This window comes from Vulpes vulpes, chromosome 10 (assembly GCF_048418805.1).
Source record: "Vulpes vulpes isolate BD-2025 chromosome 10, VulVul3, whole genome shotgun sequence".
NCBI classification, from domain to species: domain Eukaryota; kingdom Metazoa; phylum Chordata; class Mammalia; order Carnivora; family Canidae; genus Vulpes; species Vulpes vulpes.
In genome coordinates, this window is record NC_132789.1 from 80,055,505 (window position 1) to 80,063,067 (window position 7,563).

A 7,563-nucleotide genomic window follows, 5' to 3' on the forward strand; every position below is an offset into this window, starting at 1 on the left:
CCAGGGACACGCAGGGCTAGGGCGGGGGCCTCGGAATCAGGCTCACAAAAGTCCCGAAAACATGGAGGTGAGAGACAGCCGCAGGTAAACCAGACCATCTGTCCCAGGTGCCAGAGGTGGGGTCTCGTTACAACAGCTACTTGTGACCGACAAAGAATTCCTAGACCCTATAAAGGAAGTATAAGCCATTTAAGGTGTTAATCAAGGAGTCCCGGGCAGCCCGGGTGGCTCAGCGGCTTAGCGCCGCCTTCAGCCCAGGGTATGATCCTGGAGACTCAGGATCGAGTCCCACGTCGGGCTCCCTGCATGGAGCCTGCTTCTCCCTCTGCCTGTGTCTCTGCCCCTCTTTCTCTCTGTCTCATGAATAAATAAATAAAATCTTTAAAAAAAAAAAATCAGGAGTCCTTACTCCATGATGGTAACAATCGAGATGTTAAGGATTTAGGTTCCCTGGTTGTCATTTAATTAAAGACCCATCCAAGACCCCTCTCAGTCCAGAGAGCTTTTTCCGTATCCTTAAGAAACTCCAGGGATCCCTGGGTGGCGCAGCGGTTTAGCACCTGCCTTTGGCCCAGGGCGCGATCCTGGAGACCCGGGATCGAGTCCCACGTCGGGCTTCCAGTGCATGGGGCCTGCTTCTCCCTCTGCCTCTCTCTCTCTCTCTCACACACACACACTCTCTCTGTGACTATCGTAAATAAATAAATAAATTTTAAAAAAAGAAACTCCAATGGCTTTATTCACGCCCCATTGGGAGCTTCATTCATTCTACGACTTCATGAGACAAGAACTTAGGCTCGGGCTTCGCTTTGAGATCTGAAACAGGCACACCCGCCCTGCTGTTCCCTTGTGCTCTGTGCTACTGGGATGAAAGAAAACTGAAGTGGGCATTATTTAATCTATGCGTATTTAGATTGCCATAGGGCTATGGATTGATTTTGTTGAAAGAGTTAACTCAGGACCAAATTCTGAAGCATTATGATTGTATGTATAACATGAATCATGATACACTCAACTTTTTTTTTTTAAGATTTTATTTATTCATGAGGGACACAAAAAGAGGCAGAGACACAGGCAGAGGGAGAAGCAGACTCCATGTAGGGAGCCCGAAGTGGGACTTGATCCCGAAATTTCAAGATCACGCCCTGAGCCAAAGGCAGATGCTCCTCCACTGAGCGGCCCAGGCATCTGGATACACTCAACTTTTAAACACAGAGGGGATGCCTGGGGAGCTCAGTTAAGCATCTGCCTTTGGCTCAGGGCCTTATCCTGGGGTCCTGGGATCAAGGGCGGAGGTCCTTAAACACGAAGGTATATTTGACATAAACGACATTCTTGAAATAAACAAATTGACAAGGTTTGACATGTGTATGCCTGTGTCATTACTACAACCAAAATAAGATATCCAGTATACCCAAAATTTCCCTGTTCCTCTAATTCCTCCCTTACTGTCTCCTCTGGATCAACCACTGATCTGCTTTCTGTCACAATAGATAAATTTGCATTTTCTAGAATGATATATAAATGGAATCATGCCATACAGTATGATATTGGTCTGATTTCATGTAGCACAATTATTTTGAGATTCATATCATTGCATGTCTCTGTAGTTCACTTCTTTTTATTGCTGAGTATAGTTATAACACAATTGGTTTAGCCATTCACCTTTGGTAGACATTTCAGTTTTTCTAGTTTGGGACTTATAGGAATAAAACAATTATGAATAGTGAAATTTACCCAAAAGATTCACAAGCCTGTGAACATATGCTTCCATTTCCTTTTTTTTTTTTTTTTTAAGATTTATTTATTTATTTACTTGAGAGTGCGAGCAAGTAAGCACAGAAGGGACAGAGAATATCCAACCCAGACTCCCACTGAGTGTAGAACCTGACGTAGGGCTCGATTTCACAAACCCTGAGATCAGGACCTGAGCCAAAACCAAGAGTCAGATGCTTAACCAACTGAGCCACCCAAGCACCCCCTGTATGCTTCCATTTCTATTGAATACTTTCCTAGGAGTAGAATGGCTGCAGCATATAGTAAGTAGGTGTATATTTTACTTTTTAAGAAATTGCCAAGCCCTTTTCCAAGGCAGGTATACAGTTTCGTATCCTACCAACAGTTTTAAGAGTTCCAAATCCTCTCCATCCTCTTCCAACACCTGGTCTGGTTAGTCTTTTTAATATTAGGCACTCTGATAGGTTGGCAATGGTGTCTCATGACTAACAATGTTGGGAATCCTGTTATATGCTTGTATTTTCTTTGGTGAAGTATCTGTTTAAATCTTTCATCCATTTTTTGTTTTATTATTTTAGTCATCTTTATCTATTATGGATAGAAGTCTTTTATCAGATAGATTGATCTACAAATACTTTCTCCCCATGTATAGCTTTTTACTTTGTCTTAATAATCTTTTGAAGAGGGATGCCTGGGTGGCTCACTGGTTGAGTGCCTGCCTTTGGCTCAGGGCATGATCCCAGAGTCCCAGGATCGAGTTCTGAGTCCCGCATCAGGCTCCCTGCAAGAAGCCAGCTTCTCCCTCTGCCTGTGTCTCTGCCTCTCTCTTTCTGTGTCTCTCATGAATAAATAAATAAAATCTTAAAAAAAAAAAAAGATTTCAAACATTAACCAAATTCTTGGATTATCTGTGGCAAATGGCCGATGTTGATTAAATACCATACTAAAAGTCAGAGGCTATGCAAAAACAATGCAGAAAATAATTTATATTAGGAGAATTCTACCCTTTCTAAGAATGTATTTTTTTAAGACTTTATATTTAAGTAATCTGTATACTGTCATGGGGCTTGAACTCACAACCTCAAGATCAAGAGTTCCATGTTCCACCGACAGCCAGCCAGGTGCCCCAAGATTATTTTTAAATTATACATTCTTATAAACTAAGAAAGTATGTACTTTTTTTTTAATTCTTGAGATAGAATACATAACAAGAAATTTCAGAAGAACATCTTTTCAAAAATTTTTAAAATTGAAATTCAATTTAATTAACACATGGTATATTATTAGCTTCAGAGGCAGAATTCAGTGATTCATTAGTTGCATACAACACCCAGAGCTCATTCCATCAAGTGCCCTCTTTAACGTCCCCTAGTTACCCCAGCCCTTCACCCGCCTTCCCTCCACCAACCCTGAGTTTGTTTCCTAGAGTTAAAGAGTCTCTTATGGTTCATCTCAGGAGAACATCTTTTTATATAGATTTATTTTTTATTGGTGTTCAATTTGCCAACATATAGAATAACACCCAGTGCTCATCCCGTCAAGTGCCCACCTCAGTGCCCATCACCCAGTCACCCTCACCCCCTGCCTACCTCACCTTCCACCACCCCTAGTTTGTTTCCCAGAGTTAGGAGTCTTTCATGTTCTGTCTCCCTTTCTGATATTTACCACTCATTTTTTTTCTCCTTTCCCCTTTATTCCCTTTCACTATTTTTTATATTCCCCAAGTGAATGAGACCATATAATGTTTGTCCTTCTCAGGAGAACATCTTTAAGGCAAGATAAATACCACAAAATATTGGCTTAGCACACCTAAAAAGCAGTGAAGTTGCCTTAAAAAGCTGTTAAATGACAAACTTGAGTAAAGACTCAATTCCACCAAAGAGAAAAATTGTCTTTTCTATCTTTTGAGTTTTCTGCTATGCACCTCAAATCACATTTTATGCAGTGCCCAACTCCCATTCTGATAGTCTATCAGTAATGGGTCCTGTGTCCATGTATCTTGTGTCTGTCTTCTTAGAAGGACACCAGTCATTAGATTCAGGGCCCACTTTAATCCACTATGACTTCCTCTTGACTTGATTACATCTACTATGACCCTATTTTCAAATAAGGCTACATTCACAGATATCAAGTGCACATGAGTTAGGAGACACTAGTTAACTCAGCACAAGCCCTTATCACCTATACAAAAACTTAAAAAATACGTAAGCAAAATTTTAAATGTTAACTGTGAAAAAAATGTTCAAAGGCCCATAAATTTTAAGAATAAGGAAAGTCAGGGGATCTGGGTGGCTCTGCTGGTTGAATATTTGGCTCTTGATTTTGGCTTAGGTCATAATCTCAGGGACATGGGATTGAGCCCTGCATGGGGCTCTGCATTCAGTGGGGAGCCTACTTGAGGATTCTCTTCATCTGCTCATCCCCTACTCACTCTAAGATAGATAGATTAATTAATTAATTAATTAATGAAAAATTAAGTCAGCTCTCTGAAGCCTAGAAAACCTTGTATCCTCCCCTAAAATGAATGTTCGTTAAAGCCCCCTGACACACAGATTTTCCTCTAAATCATTTGCTTGACACATGTAGCTATTCCCCCCAGGTGAAACCACAAACCCCCCCATTCTACAAAACATAGATTAAGGGGGATCCTGGGTGGCTCAGCGGTTTGGCGCCTGCCTTTGGCCCAGGGCGCGATCCTGGAGTCCCGGGATCGAGTCCCACGTTGGGTTCCCGGCGTGGAGCCTGCTTCTCCCTCTTCCTGTGTCTCTGCCTCTCTCTCTCTCTCTCTCTCTGTCTATCATAAATAAATAAATAAATCTTAAAAAAAAACAATGTAGGTTAAGTAGTAAAAACCTGCAATAAAGGGCTGAGTAGATACAGGAGTGTGAACCACAGGTTTCCTAATTTGCTATCATTTGCAAGAATAAGCCCTATTATAATGACTTTTCAAACTCTTCTTGATTGTGATTCACAGTAAGAAATACTTTTATAGGATGGTTATCCTATCTGTACACCTGTACCTATGTATGTGTAAAGCAATACTTACCTTTATTACATACAAACACTTTGACACTTATTCTGTTATATTTATTCTTAATGCTTAATTTCAGGACCTACTTGTGGATGAAAATCTACAGTTTGAAAAAACCCCTCCCCAGTAGTAGACCTTGTTGAAAATATGATGCATTGGGATCCCTGGGTGGTGCAGCGGTTTGGCGCCTGCCTTTGGCCCAGGGCGCGATCCTGGAGACCTGGGATCGAATCCCACATCGGGCTCCCAGTGCATGGAGCCTGCTTCTCCCTCTGCCTATGTCTCTGCCTCTCTCTCTCTGTGACTATCATAAATAAATTAAAGAAAAAAAAGAAAATATGATGCATTGAATGACAGAACATTAGCTAGGAAGGAAGCAAGCTTACTAGATTCTTAAAAGGGAGATGAGTATTGGGAAGAAGAGGGAAAAGGTGAAGCGACTTGGCCTTCTTTTTTGTTGTCCTATCATACAAGAACTCTTTGAGGTAGAGATACATCTGGCAACAACAGAAGGAGATTCTTCTAGACTTCCCCCAAGCTCTGGCAGGCAAGGCTCACAAGCAGAGCAAGTTTGTCTTCCAGATTCAGCTTCAGAGGGTGAGAGAGATACTGATGAGATAGGAACCTCTTTGCTGCAATTGCTTCATCGTTTCCAGGTTTGATGTCCTTCTTCCCAACACCTCTTCCAGTAATCTCTTCTTTTTGCAAGGCAGAAGTGAGCAGAGGTAAAATAAATAAATAAAATAAATAAATAAAATAAAATAATTAAAATTAAATTAAATTAAATTAAATTAAAAAGTGAGCAGAAGCCCCAGTCTGGTCAGGTTATGAATGGAGCTGGCAGGCCAGAATGCAGAGCACCCCACAGTAACTCCATGTAAGTGAAAACATCCTGAGAAAGGGTTTCAGCTCTTTACACTCATTTTTAGTCACCAGAATTCTCTCTCTGAAATAACTGCTTTAAAACTTTTCTGGATTGGGGTGCCTGGGTGGCTCAATCAGTTAAATGTCCAACTCCTGATTTCAGCCCAGGTCACGATCTCAGGGCCCTGAGATTGAGCCCCAAATTGGGCTCCATGCTCAGCGGGGATCCTGCTTTAGATCTCTCTCTCTCTCTCTCTCTCTCTCCTCCCCCCTCTGCCCCTCCCCTACTTGTGCATGCCGTCTCTTTAAAATAAATAAAATCTTTAAAAAAAACAAAAAACAAAACTTTTCTGGACTATGGTCCTGAGTGGTAAGAAAAACCAGAGAGAGAGGGATCCCTGGTGGCTTAGTGATTCAGCGTCTGCCTTTGGCCTGGGGTGTGATCCTAGAGTCCCGGGATCAATTTCCACATTGGGCTCCCTGCATGGAGCCTGCTTCTCCCTCTGCCTGTGTCTCTGCCCCCCCCCCCCCTCTCTCTCTGTGTGTCTCTCATGAACGAATAAATAAAATCTTTAAAAAAAGAAAAAGAAAAAGAAAAACCAGAGAGAGAGAGACAGAGTGAAAGAATGGGCTGCTGTTCATTCATTCATTCAACAGATATTCACTGGACACCTACCATGAGTCAGGTTCATTTAAAGTTTCATTTAAGCAATCAATATAATACAAATTAATCATTCTGTATTTACTCATGAAAGCCCTTTTCTGGATCCCAAAATGAAGAAGACACATGAAGAAAGAGCCATAGTCATTCCCAACCATGTTATATCAGTAAGAAATAAACCTTGGTTGCTGCAAAACCACTGAGATTGAAAGAGCCCTACAACTGTCTCCATTTTGACCACAGTCTGTATTTTCTAATTGACTGAACTTTTCCTTCCAGTTTATCTCTTAACTCAGCAAAAGACTCAGGGGGTAATGCATCCCATGTTGGGAACCAAAAGCACCCCTCAAGCAATAGGGACTACCTTGATGCCAGCAATACCTTGCATGATTGACCTGAAGACAATGATCAACCTGATCTTACTGCCCACCTGCACCTACCCCACAGACTTTCTCCTACATTTGCCCTATATAAACCTACAAGTATTTTCAGTGTTTTGGAGACAATCCGAGACTTAGTCTACTGTCTTTCTGGTGTTGGCCTTGCTGAAATAAATTCTTGTTTCACCACCATTCCTCTCTCTGCCTTTGGATTTTGTCAGAAGTATGTGACCAAATCTGGTCCATTTGGGACCCCTGGAGCCATGTGCTCTTGCACCCTAGGGCTCGGGCAACAAGATTTTGGAGTCATTTGTTCCACAGCCTAACTAGGAAAAAGTAACTAATACAGCAGCCATGATTTTCATCATGCAAACTAGAGAAACAGAAAAGCCTATTTCCATTAAGTTATTTCATGAAGTCTTTGTACAAACACCAGCGATAACTTGAAAACTAATGAAACAAAAACTAGCTGTTAGAGCCATTGAAAAATAAGAGTAGCTAGTCTGTAAGGAAGACGTGCTGTTAAATCATCACACACTTGAAACGTTATTATGTTTATATATACAAATTAAAGCAATGTTTCATGTAAAGCTTTACATTTTACGAAGCAGTTTTACAATCGCTCTTTTTTTACATATGAGGACACTGAGGCCCAAGATGGCACAGTGACCTCAACTCCCAAGTATTCTGACTCCAAAGTCTTACTTGCCCAAAATCACACTTCATAGTTGATACCTGGTGATTAACGCAAAATATTGTTTTTAATCGGGATAAAACTTGAGGTGGACCGGCCTGCATCACCCTGATAAGGATGCTCCTTTTCAGGGCCCCACCCACACAGCGCCCCCAGGACGTCACCCTCCCAGCTCCGGCCCCCGCCGGGGCCTACG